The 16,709-nt window shown below is 51.4% G+C and overlaps 1 long non-coding RNA gene and 1 pseudogene across 2 annotated transcripts in view; one reads left to right on the top strand and one right to left on the bottom strand.

Moving 5' to 3' along the window:
* LOC310835984 overlaps positions 1-16,709 on the top strand; it is a 948,096-nt gene that overhangs the window by 854,760 nt on the left and 76,627 nt on the right. The window lies entirely within an intron of this gene.
* On the bottom strand, positions 11,288-14,112 carry LOC310836055 (phosphoinositide 3-kinase regulatory subunit 5 pseudogene; annotated as a pseudogene). Its single transcript has 2 exons — positions 13,959-14,112; positions 11,288-13,833 (listed from the first exon to the last, which is right to left on the bottom strand). The product of its transcript is annotated as a phosphoinositide 3-kinase regulatory subunit 5 pseudogene (transcript).

Raw genomic sequence — 16,709 nt, 5'->3', positions numbered from 1 at the left:
TTCTGGAGGCGGGGAATCCTGTGCAGGCTGGGATTCTTCAGGTTCAGCATTCAAATCCGAATCTGAATCCCAGGCCACCATACCATCCCTCCTCAACCGAGGGTCCAGACCCGGCTTGCTGGGGTACGCCACATAGAAATCATGGAGACAGGCAGGCACGTGGACATTGGCCGCTTGTTCCCATGAACGATCCTCGGGGCCCATACACCTTCCAGTCGATGAGGTATTGGAGCTTCCCCCTGTGGTATCATGAGTCGAGAATGTGCTCCACCTCGTACTCGGGCTCCCCCTGAACCAGAACTGGGTGCAGACATAGTCGGTTCAGGTGGAACTCATCGGGCTGGGCAACCGGACTCAGTAGGGACTGGTGGAATACCAGGTGAACCTTCAGGGTTGAGGGTAACTGGAGACGGAATGCCACAGGCGAGACTAGGTCCACGATAGGAAACGGGCCAGTGAAGCGGGCATCCAGCTTCCACGAAGGCCGAGAGGGGTGAAGGTGGCGAGTAGAGAGCAATACCAGGTCGCTGACGCGGAGTTCCGGCCCCACCTGGCGGTGGCGGTCGGCCTGGGCCTTGTATGTGTCCTTGGCCTGGCGCAGTTGCTCCATCAATAGTTGTTGCTGAGACTGGAGCTCCTGGAGCCAATCTGCCACTTCAGGGACTGCGGATGCCGGCAGCACAACCGGGAACAAACACTGATGGTAACCGTAATTGGCCTGGAACGGGGTCTGCTGGGTGGAGGTGTTCACTGCGTTGTTGTAAGCGAACTCTGCCAATGCTAAGTGGTCAACCCAGTCATCCTGCTGGAAGCTGCAGTAACACTGGAGATACTGCTCCAGCACTCCGTTTGCCCGTTCCGTCTGGCCATCGGTCTGCGGGTGGTGGGCTGAAGATAGACAGACCTCTTTCCTGAGGGCCTGGTGCAAAGCTTGCCAGAAGCAGGATGTGAACTGAACGCCCCGGTCGGAAACCACACGCTCGGGAATGCCATGCAGGCAGAACACGTGCTGAAGGTATAGCTGAGCAGTTTCCTTGGCCATGGGTACGGATGGGCAGCGGGCACAGTGCACCATCTTAGTGAAATGGTCTGTGAAAACCAGGAGGCAGGTACAGTGATGAGACAGGGGTAAGTCCACCACAAAGTCCAGGGAGACCGTGTGCCAGGGACGTGGTGGGACTGGCAACGGCTGGAGTAGCCCGGGGGGTCGCCCGGTAGGACCCTTGGCCTGCCGGCAGACATCGCAACCGGCAACGTAGTGTGCCACGTCAGCCTTCAGGCGGGGCCACCAAAACTCCTGGCTTACCAGATGGGTGGTCCGATACCGCCCAAAGTGCCCCCCTGCTGGGGCATCGTGGGACATCTGGAGAACCTCAGCCCGCAGTGGTCCTAGCGGGATGTACAGATGACCGTGGTGCAGCAGTAGGCCCTGATGCAAGACCAGCCCTGGATAGTGAGGACATGACCCTTCGGACAGTTCCCAGAGCCGTTCTCGAGCCCAAGCATCGACCCGTTGCTGTTCCTGCACCCGAGTCTGCAGTGGCTCAGCCTCCTGAGTGGCCGGGAACGTGGCCAGTGGTAAGATCGTGGTTGGTGCTGCTTGCTGTACCGTGTCTGCGACGTCCTCGAGTTTCCGAGACAAGGCATCTGCCTTCTGGTTTTGGGAGCTAGGGGTGTAGCGGATCCGGAACTGGAACCGGGAGAAGAACAGTGCCCACCGGATCTGACTTTGGTTCAACTTGTGGGTGGTCTGAAGGTACTTCAGGTTCCGGTGGTCGGTTCTCACTTCCGCCGGGTGTCGTGCCCCCACAAGATGATGGTGTTGGGATACTGCCAGGAGACATCGACCGTGACTGCCTCCAGCCGGACTCCGGACGTCCATCGATCCCCCGTAGACGTGCAGTATCAGCAATTAGCGACACGAAGCCTCAGAAATAGATTGCCACATTCTTAGGCTGGTGCACACTCTATCATCAGAATTTACACAGTGAAAGTTGCACAGCAGGAGAGCATATTTACAAGTTTATTCAGCGTTGGTCAGAACAAAGAAAACATGACCGCCTGCTAGTGTGTTCAGGCACCGAGAGAGAAAACGAAAGCAATAGCAAACATAAACATCCTGTGAACAGGAAATACGCAGACTCTGTGACTCACAAGCCTGCTCCCTTTTAAGGTGGAACGGAAATATCCTAACAGATGGTGCCAGACCTCAAAGGCCACCTTGATAGCCAGTAGTTCCTGCTCCCACACGGCATAGTTACGCTCCGCTGGAAGGAGCTGGCGGGAATAGTAGGCACAGGGCAACAGCGGCGCATCAGGTCCGTGCTGCTGGGACAAGACGGCACCGAGAGCCGTGCTGGAGGCGTCGGTCACCACCACGAAGGGTCGAGAGGCATCAGGATGCTGTAAAATCGGCGCCCTCTGGAAACAGGCTTTCAACCCCTGAAACGCCACCTCTGCCTCCTTGTCCCAGAAAAATGGTGTCTTGGGGTGCAGCAGTCGGGTCAACGGGGTGGTGCGATGAGCATAGTCCGCAATGAAGGTCCGGTAATAGTTGGCGAAACCGCTGTAGGTCCTTGCAGTTCCGGGGTGCCACCCACTCCTGAACCGCAGCCACCTTCCTAGGATCCATCTGCACCCCATAAGGGGAGAGTCGGTGACTGAGGAAGTCCACTGACCGCTGGTGGAACTCGCACTTGCTGAGCTTAGCATACAGGCGGTGCTCCCGCAAACGCTGCAACATGGACCGGACATGACCCTCGTGGCGCGCTGGGTCGTGGGAGTAAATCAGAATGTCATCTAGGTACGCCACCACGTACTTGTCTAGTAAGTCCTCGAACACGTGGTTGATGTACCGTTGGAACACAGCGGGCGCGTTGCACAATCCGAAAGGCATGAACAGGTATTCGAACTGCCCATACCAGGTCCCAAATGCTGTCTTCCACTCATCCCCGGCTCATATCCGAATCAAATTGTATGCCCCCCGGAGGTCCAGCTTGGTGAACATCTGTGCCCCTTGCACCCGCTCCAGCAACTCCGCAATAAGAGGCAAGGGATACTGGTCTGGGATGGTAATCTTGTTCAGGGCGCAGTAACCATGGCAAGGGCAAAGCTCCCCACACTTCTTAACGAAGAGTACTGGAGCGCCGGTTGGCTAGGTAGAGAGCCAGTGTAGTGTAGTGGTTAAGAGCAGTAGTCTTGTAATCTGGGGAACCGGGTTCAAGTCTCCGCTCCTCCACATGCAGCTGCTGGGTGACCTTGGGCTAGTCACACTTCTTTGAAGTCTCTCAGCCCCACTCACCTCACAGAGTGTTTGTTGTGGGGGAGGAAGGGAAAGGAGAATGTTAGCCGCTTTGAGACTCCTGAAGGGGAGTGAAAGGCGGGATATCAAATCCAAACTCTTCTTCTTCTTCCTCTTCTTCTTCTTCTTCTTCTAGAGGACCTGCTGTGCTGGTCCAGGGGGGAGGTTACCATGGGGCGAGGTCCAGGACCTGAGCTGAGGCTCAGCAGACAGTCCTCCACAGGCGAAGCAGGGTCCACAGCGAGAAGCCGGGCAAGGACAGGAACTCTGGGGGAACAGGACTGGATGCTGGCCAAAACAGCTCTTCGACGGCGTTGCTCCCGCAACCTGGGACCGGGCTGACTGGACTTTATCTTCTCTGAGGCCAGGGGCGGTCCCGGCCCCCAGGAGACCCGCCTCTCCTGGCCTTAAGGCGAGCACTCCTCCTGGGAGAAACCAGTTCCCTTCGCCTCTCTGCCCTGAGCCTCTGCAGTTCAGGAGAGGCTGAAGGGTTACTGGACCCAGGGGGAGACTCACCTCCGGAGCCAGAGTGGATTCACCTGGTGCCTGCTCCTGACGATCCGGCACAGGTGTAGGCGCTTCAGAATCAAGGCCCTGCCCCAGCTCAGCCGGCCCTGGAGGCGGGGACTCCTGTGCAGGCTGGGATTCCTCCGGTTCAGCCTCTGAATCGTATTCCCAGGCCATCACACCTGCGTTCCAGGTTCTTGCGAAGGAATGTCCATTAAACTTTAATTAGTGCAGCGGTTGAAGAAGGCAGGAGAGTCAGTACCTTTCAATGAAGAATTCTGGAGCAAGCACTTTGGAACTCAGGAAAAAACTTTATTTACAAAAGAAAAACCCTGGCGATAAAGCACACATGCTTTTATCTCCGGCATAAAGAAAACTTTACTACAAACTTAACTCATATCAGCAAACACGCCCATGACCACAAACTGAGTCTGCGAGTCAGGCAAAGGTGGGAGAGAGGAAGAAAAAACACACAGGTGAACTATTTATACAAACTAACTCACATTCCTGGATGCTTAATGACTTCCAGCTGCTCAGTGATTAGAGCGACTTGTTACCTCTTAACCCTTTAGTACCAACACCCCCTCTCGCTCGTAACACTGAGCTGTACCAACCTTAATTCAAATTTAAACCTGAACAGAAATATTTATGAGATTGCGGACTCAAAGCTTTCGTAAAACCGTCGGCAAGATTTTCTTTGCTTGGACAATACTTTAGTTCAATTAAACCTTGTTTTACACTTTGGCATATATTTTGATAACAGATATCCAAGTGTTTTGTGAGTGCCTTGAATTGACCTGATTTAGCTAGTTTAATACAAGGTTGATTGCCTTCCCACACTCTGATAGGTAGGGAACATTCTCCAAACAATTCTTGTACCAGTTGCTTATAAAATTCCAGTTCTCTACATACATCTGATAATGCATTGAACTCAGATTCAGTTGAACTTAAAGCTATAAGTGATTGCTTTCTTGATCTCCAACCAATTAGTGCATTTCCAAATTTTATCGCCATTCCTGACACTGATTTTCTATCTGGTCCAGCATCTGCCCAACTGCTGTCGGCCCAACATTCAAGTTGTGTGCTGCTCTCTGCTGATAGTTTTAAGCGAAACCTTTTGGTAGTTTGGACATACCTTAAAACTCTTTTTACTCCTTGCCAAGCATGCATTGATGGTTTTTCAGCTTGTCTACACAGCATGTTGACAGCATATGTTATATCGGGCCGAGTCCACTGTGGAGTAGACTGCCTATCGCTGACTGGTAAACCCCGGGATTACTGAACTCTGCCTGTTGCTCGGCTTGAGCATCCTTTGTGTAACTTATCTCCATTGGGGTTTTAACACCAGCACAGCTGTCCATTTTAAACCTTTCCAGCAACTGCTGGATCTTAGCTTCTTGGCTGAGCCAATAGTTCCCATTTTCATCTTGCTGAATTTTAACTCCTAGATAAACAGATACAGTGCCTAGTGGTTTTATCTGAAACTTTTCTCCAAGCTTTGTGGCAAATTGTTGTGCAAGTTTATCGTCCTCTCCACTGTATAATAAATCGTCAACAAAAATCAAAACTGCTTCTTGTTCACATCCTGAGCTTTTTAGATAAAGACACGCATCTGCTGCGCTCTTTCTGAACACCATGCTCTCTAGAGCATCGTTTAAGCAGGAATTCCAATTACGGGCGGACTGTTTCAACCCATAAATGGACCTGGTTTGGCTTGTCTCCTTCAAAACCTGGTGGTGGTGTCATATAGACTTCCTCCTGTAAGTCTGCATTTAAATAAGCCACATTGACATCAAAATGAAACAGCTTATTTCCCTTCTTAGCTGAAGAGGCTAGAAGCATTCTTAATGACTCCGATCTTGAAGTAGGGGCATAGATTTGAGAATAGTGAACACCTTTGCGTTGCGAAAATCCTTTTGCAACTAGTCGGGCTTTATATTGCAACTCCTCAGTAGTTGTGGGCTTTAAACAATATACCCATCGACAACCTACAGCTTGTTGCCCTTTCGGAAGCTCTGTACTTGTAAACACACCAAGAGACTTCATTGAAGCCATCTCTTTTTCCATTGCTTCCTGCCACTTTACGGCTTCTGAGCTTGGAAGCTGTTGTACCTCTATATAACTATCTGGCTCACACTGTGCCATATTTACATATACACTTGTCACATTAAACCGCTCTGGTGGTTTGCCCTTTGTGGCACGTTTTGACCTGCGCAATTGTTCCTCTTGTGCCCCCTCTGACCGTTGGCTGTCAGAATCTGTCTCAGACTTTATATCTGGATGCGCCCCTAGGGATAAAGACCTCCGTTTAGATACCTCCCTTGGGCTTGGTGTTGCAGGCGACCTGCTTCGCTTTTGCTGTCTGCTAGGCCTACTGACTGGCAATGTTGGAACACTCCTAGATTCTGGCTTTTCTACCTTAGGAGAAGAACCTTGTGCCTGGTCAGAATCTGCATCTGAACCATGTGCACCATCCCCTTCTGGCTCACCACCCTCTGGACTTTCCTTCTCAGTATAAATGCTTAAATCATCTCTCAAAATGTCAGGGTTAGCATGTAAGTGAGTCCATCCGGATTGCTCACAAAATTCAGCGCTCCTACTGATGACCACTCTTGTAGTATCCCCATTTGGGTTCACGAACCTCCAAGATTTGGCGTGTGGTTCGTACCCACAAAAGATGAGTTTCCTAGCCCTTGGACTTCCCTTTTTCCTTAATGCTTTTGGGATAAGTACATAGGCTTGAGATCCAAACACCCGAAAGTAATTAACTTTGGGCTTCTTCCCGTATAAAGCAAAATATGGCGTAGTATCAATTACCGGATTATATACTCGGTTCAAATATGAGTAGCCGTCTGCCAGGCTTCCGCCCAGTAACTTTGAGGGAGTTCAGAATCAAACAACATAGAGTTTGCCAACTCTTGCAGAACCCTGTTTTTACGTTCGGCCACGCCTCCTTCTTGGGGGGAATAAGGTGTAGACAGACGATGCTTAATTCCCTTTTTCTTAAAGAAATTCTGCAACACAGACCCGGTAAATTCTGACCCTCTGTCTGTCTGAAAAGCAAGTACTCTAGTACTGAATTCAAGTTCTACTGCATGAACCCAATTTTTAACTGTTTCTGCAGTATCTGCTTTTGTTTTGAGAGGAAAAAACCATGTGACTTTTGTTTTGTCATCCGAGAGACACAGTGCATACCTCGAACCTCCCATGCTAGCAACAGGCATTGGGCCACATAGGTCCATATGCACAAGTTGGAATACTTTGTCAGATTTCCTATCTGAACTGGGATAGCTGCATCTATGAACCTTCGCCCTTTTGCATGCAATACAATCCAAATACTTAGTACATTTGCTCATTTTGCACCCTTCTGATAATTCAGGTTGCCTTTTAACATACTGAAAATTAATATGTCCCAAACGGCGGTGCCATAAATGAACACAAGAATTATGGGTGGGTGAGTTCACACAACCAGCATGAACCTGTTCAACTTCATCTGCACTTGTCTCAAAATAATATAACCCATTTCTGCATTCCACCTGCAAAAGAGATACGTTATTCTTTGAAATAGTGCAAACCCCATTTTCAAACACAGTTTTAAACCCATCTCTATCAAGTTCTGACACAGACAAAATATACCCCTTCATTCCCTTTAGCACATAGGCATCAATTTCTGTATGCAAACAATTCAAGAACACTGTGCCTACGATCTCTAAGGAACGTTTAGTTGAATCTGCCATTGTCACAACTTTAAGGGTTTGCAAATGCCTGCAATTCTGCAAACGGACACTAGATGGCGCCACCAGGTGATGAGATGCACCACTGTCAATCAACCAGCGTATATTGCTGCCTTGGCCACGCCCTTGCATCAACACCATTGCTGAAGCCATGTGCTGTGTGCTGTGGGAGTAGCCACGACCTCCTCCTCTTCTTCGACGTCCCCTGGAACTCCTTGTCTGGTAACTAGGGGTAACGGCCTTGGTGCTATCTTGACCAGGTTCACGTGTGCAGTTCCTGATTAAATGGGAAGAGGAACCACAGCGAAAACAGTGTCTAGCTGCAAAAGCATTTACTGTGTTCTCAAACTCAGCATCCCCACTCCCCTTTGAAGACAAACCTCACAGCACAACTCCCCTTTGAAGACAAACCTCTTTCTCTTTCCCTTTTATCCTGTTCATCTGCAAGCCGAGAAGAAATGTATTCAAGGGTTAATTCAGCTGAAGGCATAGCCTCCAAAGTTAGAGCTAGAGTCTCATAGCTTTTATCAAGAGAAGACAACAATATGTATGACTGCTGCTCCATAGAGAAAGGAATGCCCAGATGTCTTAGTTGATTAAAGGCAGACACCATTTTGGCAATATGTTCTTTCACACACGCTCCCGGTTGGAGACGTAAATCAAACAAACATCTTGTAGCATGGATCTTGGCCCCCGCAGTGTTTCTGGAATTTAGCTGCTGCAGAACCGTCCAGACCTCATGCGTGTTCTTTAACTCAGAAACATAAGGCATTTGCTCTGGTCCCACTGCCAAAACTAATAGACCTTAGGCTTTCCTGTTGCGTTTCTGTGAAGCTGCTGCTGCTTTGTCTTCTGCAGACGCGTCTGCAGCTGCCTGTAAAGGCGGTGTTTCAGTACAACTCCACAACTCTTTTGCTTGCAACCAAACCCTTACTCTAGCCTTCCAATCTTGCCAATTTTTCCCATTGAGTCGTGTAAACGGGACAACAAAACTTTCCTGGGACTCTGCCATCCTCCCTGGGGCTTAGGAATGATACTCACACACCTGTAGACCGTCTCCCAGCTGCTGAGGTGGCTCCTTGAGGAATAAGACGTCTTCCAGCAAGTAAAAACTGCACAATGCCTGTTTAAAACTTTTTCTAGGCACGTTGCAGGACTCAAGCTGCTTTGAAGGCTTTCATTGTCGGCAACCGCTTCTGTCTTCGCTCCAGTCCTTTCATAAATCACTCTTTATCTCCTTCTTGACGTACAAACAGCCATAACCTGTCCATTAAACTTTAGTTTAATGTTAAGTAAACGTCCAGTGCGCTTCCAATGCCATAAATCTTATCTCAGCAGAGAATTTCGTGCAGTGGTTGAAGAAGGCAGGAGAGTCAGTACCTTTCAATGAAGAATTCTGGAGCAAGCACTTTGGAACTCAGGAAAAAACTTTATTTACAAAAGAAAAACCCTGGCGATAAAGCACACATGCTTTTATCTCCGGCATAAAGAAAACTTTACTACAAACTTAACTCATATCAGCAAACACGCCCATGGCCACAAACTGAGTCTGCGAGTCAGGCAAAGGTGGGAGAGAGGAAGAAAAAACACACGGGTGAACTGACTATTTATACAAACTAACTCACATTCCTGGATGCTTAATGACTTTCAGCTGCTCAGTGATTAGAGCGACTTATTAACTCTTAACCCTTTAGTACCAACAAGGAAGGCCTGCAAAGCTTCACGCTCTGGCTCCGTAAGGGAGTATAGGAGACTCACAGGCAGGGGTGCCCCGGGCCGCAGGTGTATGCCGCAAGCGAAAGATCGATGAGGCGGCAGCTGGTCTGCCCCATGTTCCTCGAACACGTCTTCGTAGTCCCGGTACGCAGTGGGGACCGTTGATGTAGCTTCCCCTGTGGGCGCAGCTGCTAGCATCTTGGACCGAGCATGGGGACATGGGTCTGGGAAGCACACAGACTGTTTAACCCAGTCTATCTGAACATTGTGTGACTCCAGCCAGTCCATCCCGAGCACCAGGGGGAACCGAGGCATGGAGGCAATGTCCAAGGTTCGCACCTCCCGGTGCTGCTGGTGACACAGAACCAAGGGCTGGGTGTCTTGAGTAACGGCGCCCGAGCACAGGAGCCGTCCGTCAATTGCCTCCACCTGTACCAGTTCTGGCTTATCCTGGAGTGGCACCTGATGATGGGCGGAAAAGGCAGGGTCCATGTAGGAGCGAGTTGCCCAGGAATCCACCAGAGTGCGGGTGAAAATCCAGGGTCCGCCAAGGGGGTATAGACACACCGGGACCATGAGGTGTTGCAATTCCACCAGTGAGGGCCCAGCATGCAATGTTTGGGACCCCAGGTAGCCAGGGCCAACGGCTACTGGGGTTGGCGGTTTCCCGGCGTTTCTCGGGACAGGTTCGGGCGTAGTGTCCACTCCCGCCGCAGTAGAGACACAAGTTCCCCTCCCATCGCTGCATCTTCTCCGAGGGGGAGAGGCGAGGCCGTGCTGCCCTGAGCTGCATTGGCTCCTCCGGCAACTCGGGTGTGGCCGTGGAACTGCTGGGAAGGACCGGAGCTGGGAGTGCCGGTGGCCCCAGGCCTGACGATGTTCCTCCAACCGATTGTCTATCTGCAGGCTCCGTTGAATAAGGGCGTCCAGCATGGTGGGGCGATCCATCGTGGCCAGCTGGTCCAGTATCTTGTCCGAGAGCCCCTCGAGATACTGGTCCCAAAGTGCAGAGTCATTCCAGGACAAGCCCTGTGCCAGCAGTCGAAATTCTGTGGCGTAGGCGGCCACTGTGGAGTTGTCCTGTTTCAACCGCTGAATCGGCCGGTTGGCTTGACTCCCGTTCTGAGGGTTGCCGAACGCGGTCTCCAGATGGTTGCAAAATCCCGTATAGTCTGTCAGGAAGGGAGAGTCTTGCCGGAGCAGCGGCAATGCCCACTTGGCCGCCTGGTCCTTCAGCAAGTTCATCATCATCATCATCATTTTTTATTTGTATGCCGCCTTTCCACAGTTAAAACAACAATGCTCAAGGCGGCTTACAGCATAACAAGATTTACATAATTACAAAAGTCATAAACAATAAATAAACCACATAAAAAAAATACACAACCAAATGGGAAAACAATTTCCACATAAATCAAAATCTAAAACTAAGAATACACCATTCATATCAGAGTTTAAAATGACATAGGTAAAAAACAAAAACAAACAGAGCCCTCTCTGCCCAGAAGCAGCAGCAGCAGTCCTTTATGGAGCCTATCAGGCCCCGCCCTGGGCCAGGTGGTGAGTGGCAGGACTGGGGCCCTCAGACACTGAGCAGGGGAGTTCTCCTGGGTGGTAGCTGCAGCAGCAGTTCTTATAGGCCTGTCAGGCCCTGCCCTGGGCCAGTGACATCAACAATGCCCTGTTAAAAAGGGGGAGCAGACAGCTGCAATTCTCTAACTCTCAATGAAGTTTTTCAATGGTTTAGCAGAAACTGGCCAGTCAAACCCTCCACCTTCTCGGCATTTCAGATGTGCCCCCATCACATTCATGCCATGTCATCTGCAATCTCTCTCTCTCCCTCTCCCTCTCCCTCTCCCTCTCCCTCTCCCTCTCTCCACAGCACTCATGGGGGAATCACAGATGGTAGATATTCTTTCCCCTAAAATACACCAAACCCTTTCATAGTCCAGGGGTGTCAAGTGCTTGTTTCCCAGTTCTGGGAGGACTACCATGCCCTGCTTCTGCTGAAGCCAAGCTACCTAGTGGAGGTCCATCTCCATTGGATGCCTGGTAGCACCTTTGATCAGCACTGGGAGTTGGAAGCAGTTCACTCACTCCATCCTTTCCGACTCCCTAGGGCAGTGCCCCACTGAAGGTGGCAATGGGTAAGCAGAGAAGAGAGCAGAAGTCAGATGAATTCTGGGTAGGGAGAAGTGAACAGAGGTTCTCCTCAATGCAGGGCTCACTGGTCTTGGGCTTGTAGCATGCAGAGACTTCACACCTGGTGACACTCTGCAGAATTTTCTTCTCATCCTGGTCCAGGCACACAGCAAAGGAACAGTTCACCCCAATAATCTGGACCTTGTCCACTTTCATCTGAGACACACTGATTTGCTGATTGAAACTCTTCTTGGACTTGGAACTCTGCCTCTTGATTACCTCTGTTGCAGTGAGAGTTAAGCATTCGGTTTTTGAATCAAGCTCTTCTTGTTTCTTACAGGTCTTGCTGAGATTGATGGTCGTGCAGACTTTCTGAATGTCATTCCAGCGGCTCCGTCCACTGACTGCTCTCTTGCTGTAGGCGATCTGTAGTGTTAGTGGGATTGCTTCTCTGTCTCCATCTATGCCCAGTCGCTTGCGGCCTGGACCTGAGGCTTTGATGGCCCGTGTGGCTGCTGAGTGGCCCAGCTCTAGGGAGTGGATGAAGATCTCTGTCCTCGTCTGTCCTCCAATGAAGGTGAGCTCTACCTGATAGACCTGCAGCAACACTGGGCGGGTAGCAAAACGACAGTAATAAAGGATCGTGTCAGCAAGCATGGGGAGCTGCTCTGCTGTATCTTCTAGGGGCTCACCCTCAGGTTTGGCAGATTGCTGGCATAGAACATTTGTGGGAAGGTTCATTAGCCCAAGAACATTGCGCTCGTACCATGGATCCAGCATACCAATGTAGACCGAGATATCGTTTGTGCTGCTCTCCAGCCCTGCCAAACTAGGATCCATTGATCCACAGGCACAGGAATGTGGATCTCCTGGAGAAGGAGGAGGGTAGGTCAGTGCAGATGAGGTAGGGCCACTCCTCTTCACGGGGACATAGTAAAACTGCAGTTTGAAGTACCGCGTTAGCCAGGGGCAGCTGCTTTCCTGAGATTTAAGATTGCTGTAAGCCCGGGCCACTTTCCCAGAGATGCGGTCAGAGCCAAACACGACCACCCGCAGCGTTGAGACCTTGGTGTCCTCATCGCAGCTCAGGAAGGGCCTGCGCTGGACACAGGCATTCTGCGGCACACGGGTCTGGAAAAGTGTGGCACTCAGTGCATGCTGTGGCAGAGAGTGTGCACGCCGTGAGCGTGTGGGGATGCGCTCTTTGACCACGGGGTTGTAGAGGCTCTCGGCTCGGCGCAGCGGCAGTGAGAGCGATGCCACCTCAGAAATGTCCCGCAATTCCCTGCCCAGGATGAGCTGGCTCTTGCTCTTGAACAGCTTGATTATCCTGTTGCTCAGGCGATACCGGTGCCTGGGAGATGCCTTCTCCTCCTTTGGATCCAGGCGGCCCATCGGCTCAAAGGAGCTCTCATCACTGTCCTCCACATAACCACTGTCTGTGTAGTCCTTCAGGCTGGAGACAAAAGTCTTCAAGGAGTTTTTAGAGGCCAACAAGAGCTCAGAGTCTTTGGAAAGGGCCTTTGGAAAGGGCGGAGAGGACTGGTTCCTGTGAGTCACGGGGACTGACCTCCGACAATACGGAATACACAGATTCCTTGGAGACAGCAGCCAGGGAAGTCAACAGAGAAGTTCTTTCTGTGCAGTAGCCATCAGCTTCTTCTTCCTCCTCCTCCTCATCTTCCAAAACCACAGGCTTTGGGAAGTGCCCCTCTTTGTCTAGTACCTCATTCAAGATGTCAAAGTTATGCTTATCCCATCTGTAGGTGTAACACCGGGCAACAGGGATGGGGATCAGGTGGAGCTTACAAGGCTGGACTTCCCCTGTGATTTCAGGCAACCCAGCTGCCTTTGCAATCTCCAGCAAAGCAGATTCTAGCTGCTCCTTAGCCATGGAAAGGTCATTGCTGGTGGCAGCTGCCAGCTCCTGAGCTTCTGTGGTGCTGGCAAATATCTCCATGAGCTTTTCTAAAGGTTTCAACTTGAGAACTTCACGTAGTCTTGTCAGGTCACATTTGGTCCCAAAGTTAGCTTGGTAGATGTGCTCCAGGAGTGTCACCAGTACCGTGTGCTGGGAGTGCTCTGCCGTGCTCAACTTTTCAGCGACTGAGAGAAACTCCCCATCAACCTCTGAAGGGTTCAGCAACAGGACTGTTACAATGGAACTCTCACAGCTCTTTGCAGACAGACCCTGCTCTGCCCTAACCAGCCTTTGAAATGAAATCCCTGGGGCTTTGAGTTCATTGCTGATGAAGGTCAGGAGCTCCTGGCAGATATTACAGTATGGCACAGGCCAGGTGAGGAAGTCTCGGTATGTCCTCATGGCTCTCAGAAGGAAATCTGACTCTGAAGGAAAGTGTGGTGTACACATGACAGCTGAGCTGAAGAGCAGAGCCAGCGGAGCAAAGAGATCAAGTTGATCAAGAAGTGCACCTTGGTGCGGTCGTCGGGGAAATTCCTGGCTCGCCCCTGAATATACAGCTTGGCCTGCGCGAGAAACATGGGAAAGCTGGCCGGGGACCCATCAAACCTCTCTGGCAGGGCCACTGGGTAATTGCCAGAAGCTGGGGCGTCAGCTCCAGGAGCCGGTAAGGCGTCGACACGCTGCTGAAGCATAACTTCAGTAACTGCGTTGCTTAGCTGCTGTACGGTATGGATCAAGGCCTGGTTTTCCCGGGCCAATGCCACCAGCGCAGCTGCCTGGTCGGCCATGGCTTCTGGTTCTTCCCGAATGCACCCCAATGAAGGGGGAGTGCGGGTGTGGCAGGAGCAAACTGTGCTGGTCCCATGGGCTAACCGAGAGGCAAGGTCTGAGTCCAGTCCAAGGTTAAAGGTGCAGTATGGAGGCAGTTCGTAAAAGTTGAAGCTGGATGCAGGACAGGTAGTCAGGTGAGGTTAGGAGCTCCGGCAGGATAGTAGGACAGGGTTCAGGCAGGACCTGTCAACCAACAAAGTTGAGACTGGGGCTGGCTGGCTTTTATCTGCCCTGAGGCACAGGGCGGCCCTGATCCTCAGGTGACTCGCCTCTCCTGGCCTGGAGGCGAGCACTCCTCCTGCGTGAACTTAGTTCCCTCCACCTCTCTGCCCTGAGCCTCTGCAGCTCAGGAGAGGCTGGAGGGTTACCAGACCTGGAGGCAACCTCAGCTTCCTCTGCCGGGGCTGAGAGTGGAGCACCTGCAGGCAATGGGTCCTCCAACCCCTCAGGAGCCGGAGCAGACTTAGCTGCTGCCTGCACCTGAGGTTCCAGCACAGGTGAGGACCCTTCAGGCTCATGCCCCAGCCCCAGCTCAGCTGGTTCTGGAGGTGGGAAATCCTGTGCAGGCTGGGATTCTTCCTGTTCAGCATCCGAATCCGAATCCCAGGCCATCACATTCTCGCTGAAGTAGGAACCAGACAGAGGTGAGAAGTTGTGTTTTGGTGCACCTCTTCCGCTCCAGGGGAGACGAGGAGCCTGCGGTTCTCCAGATGTGGTCCCCAGGCTCCAGCAGCCTCTAAAGAGCCGCAGGCCCCTCATCCCCAGCGCTCCGAGCTTGGGGAGGGCTGTTGCGCCAGCACCCTGCTTCCAAGATGCATCTGGAGGATGGTGTTATAAGAATTTTCAGGTCTTAGATATGCAATAAATGTTCATAGATGGACCAAGGAAACACGTGCATAAATATAGAAACCACATATCTGGAGCAGCACAGGAATACAGTCCTGAAACCATTTTGACTCCCAAACTGACCAAATGTTTCTCTCTAAGGAGGGAGAGGGAACCTTCCTATTGTCTCAGGAATTAAGTGATTACCTGTCAGCTTCGTTCTGGAGCTGACAGAGGCTGGGAATCTAAGCAAGCCAAGGGAGATAAGGACACTGGAATGCGGACTGGAATGTGAGAGGGAGGAGGGGAAGCCGGGTGGCAGAGTTTCAGAGAGCAGAGAGGAAGAAGATAGCAAAGCTCTAAACACCAATCTTAGCTCAGAGACAGAAGGGGAGAGGCCGGGAATAACTAGCCCAAAGAGGTGGGAAAAGGTCAGTGAGAGGAGGGAAAAAGAACGGAAGCGGAAGGGTTTTTTCCACTGTTGGAAGAAGAGGAAGGGGCGAAGTTTAGACTCGGCAACTGCAAACTTGGAGTCAGACACAGAGTGAAGGAGCTCCAGAGTGACTTATGTGTTTGAGCAATAAACCTGAGATAATTACTGCCGGTATCTCGCTTCTGTGGGAGAGCCAAGCCATTACAGATTGCCGAGTCTCATCTTAATCTCTCACACCGGAGGACATCAAAGACCGTGATGGGTGGGCAAGTACCGGACGTGGGAAGTGCGGCTGGGGGAGCAGCTGGGGGGGGGGGGCAGGAGAGCCCACTGACCCCATAACAGAATTAAGGAGCTACACGTGGCAGCTCAAAAGCCAACTAGACATTTTGGCAGGAGCACTGCAGGAACAAAGGTTGACTTCAGAACAGGAAAGGAACCTCAGAGCCAGCAGGGGGCCTGGACTGAACCCGGCTAAATACAATGGAGATACAGAAAGTTATGCAGCCTTTAGAACTGAAGCCAGATACATTTTGGACTTGAGATCAGCTGAATTCAGCTCAGATAAGCAGCGTGTTGCATGTCTGATCAGTTGGCTGGGGGGGGGGGGAGCGAAGGACTGGGCTATCACCCTTATGGAGATCCAACACAGTGCTCTAGGGAACCTGCAGGAGTTCTGGAGACTGATGGATGCCATGTTCAAGAGCCCACTAGAGCACGCCACTGCAGAGCAGCAGCTACTGAACTTGCGACAAGGGGGTGACTCTGCGGCTTCTAACTGGACTACCTTCAATTCACTAGTGCACAAGGTGGGCTGGGGACAGAACACAGGCCATGTAGCGTGCAGCCACGTATCGTGCAGGGCTGAGTCCTTCGATCCTGGATGAGATGGTGAAGATGCAACCCATGCAGTCATTGGAAGAAATAGTTCAAGTGTCCTTACAGCTAGGGCTACGCCAACAGCAGAGGAAGCTAAAAAAAGAGGGGGCAGGGGGGTCCTTGGAGGTAAGGGCCTACACTCCCAAGCTTCCGGAACAGGGGGTTGGCAGCACACCTAGTCAGGGAGAAGCTGTTGAACCAATGCAGACTGGATCGGTGGAAGGGGAGAGAACCAGGAAGGCATGGAAGGAAGGGAGTCAGTGGCGTCGGGAGACACACACTTGCTTCGTGTGTGCTAGGCAGGGGCATTTGGCTAAACAGTGTCCTGATAGGAAGACAGGGGGATTCCTTTCAGGGGTCAGGGTGGAGGAAAAGACCAAACCCCAAGCAGAACAGTCGGGAAACGTCCAATCCCAG

This window comes from Podarcis gaigeae (assembly GCF_964106915.1).
Source record: "Podarcis gaigeae genome assembly, chromosome: W".
NCBI classification, from domain to species: domain Eukaryota; kingdom Metazoa; phylum Chordata; class Lepidosauria; order Squamata; family Lacertidae; genus Podarcis; species Podarcis gaigeae.
This window is presented reverse-complemented; position numbering and strand designations above follow the sequence as displayed.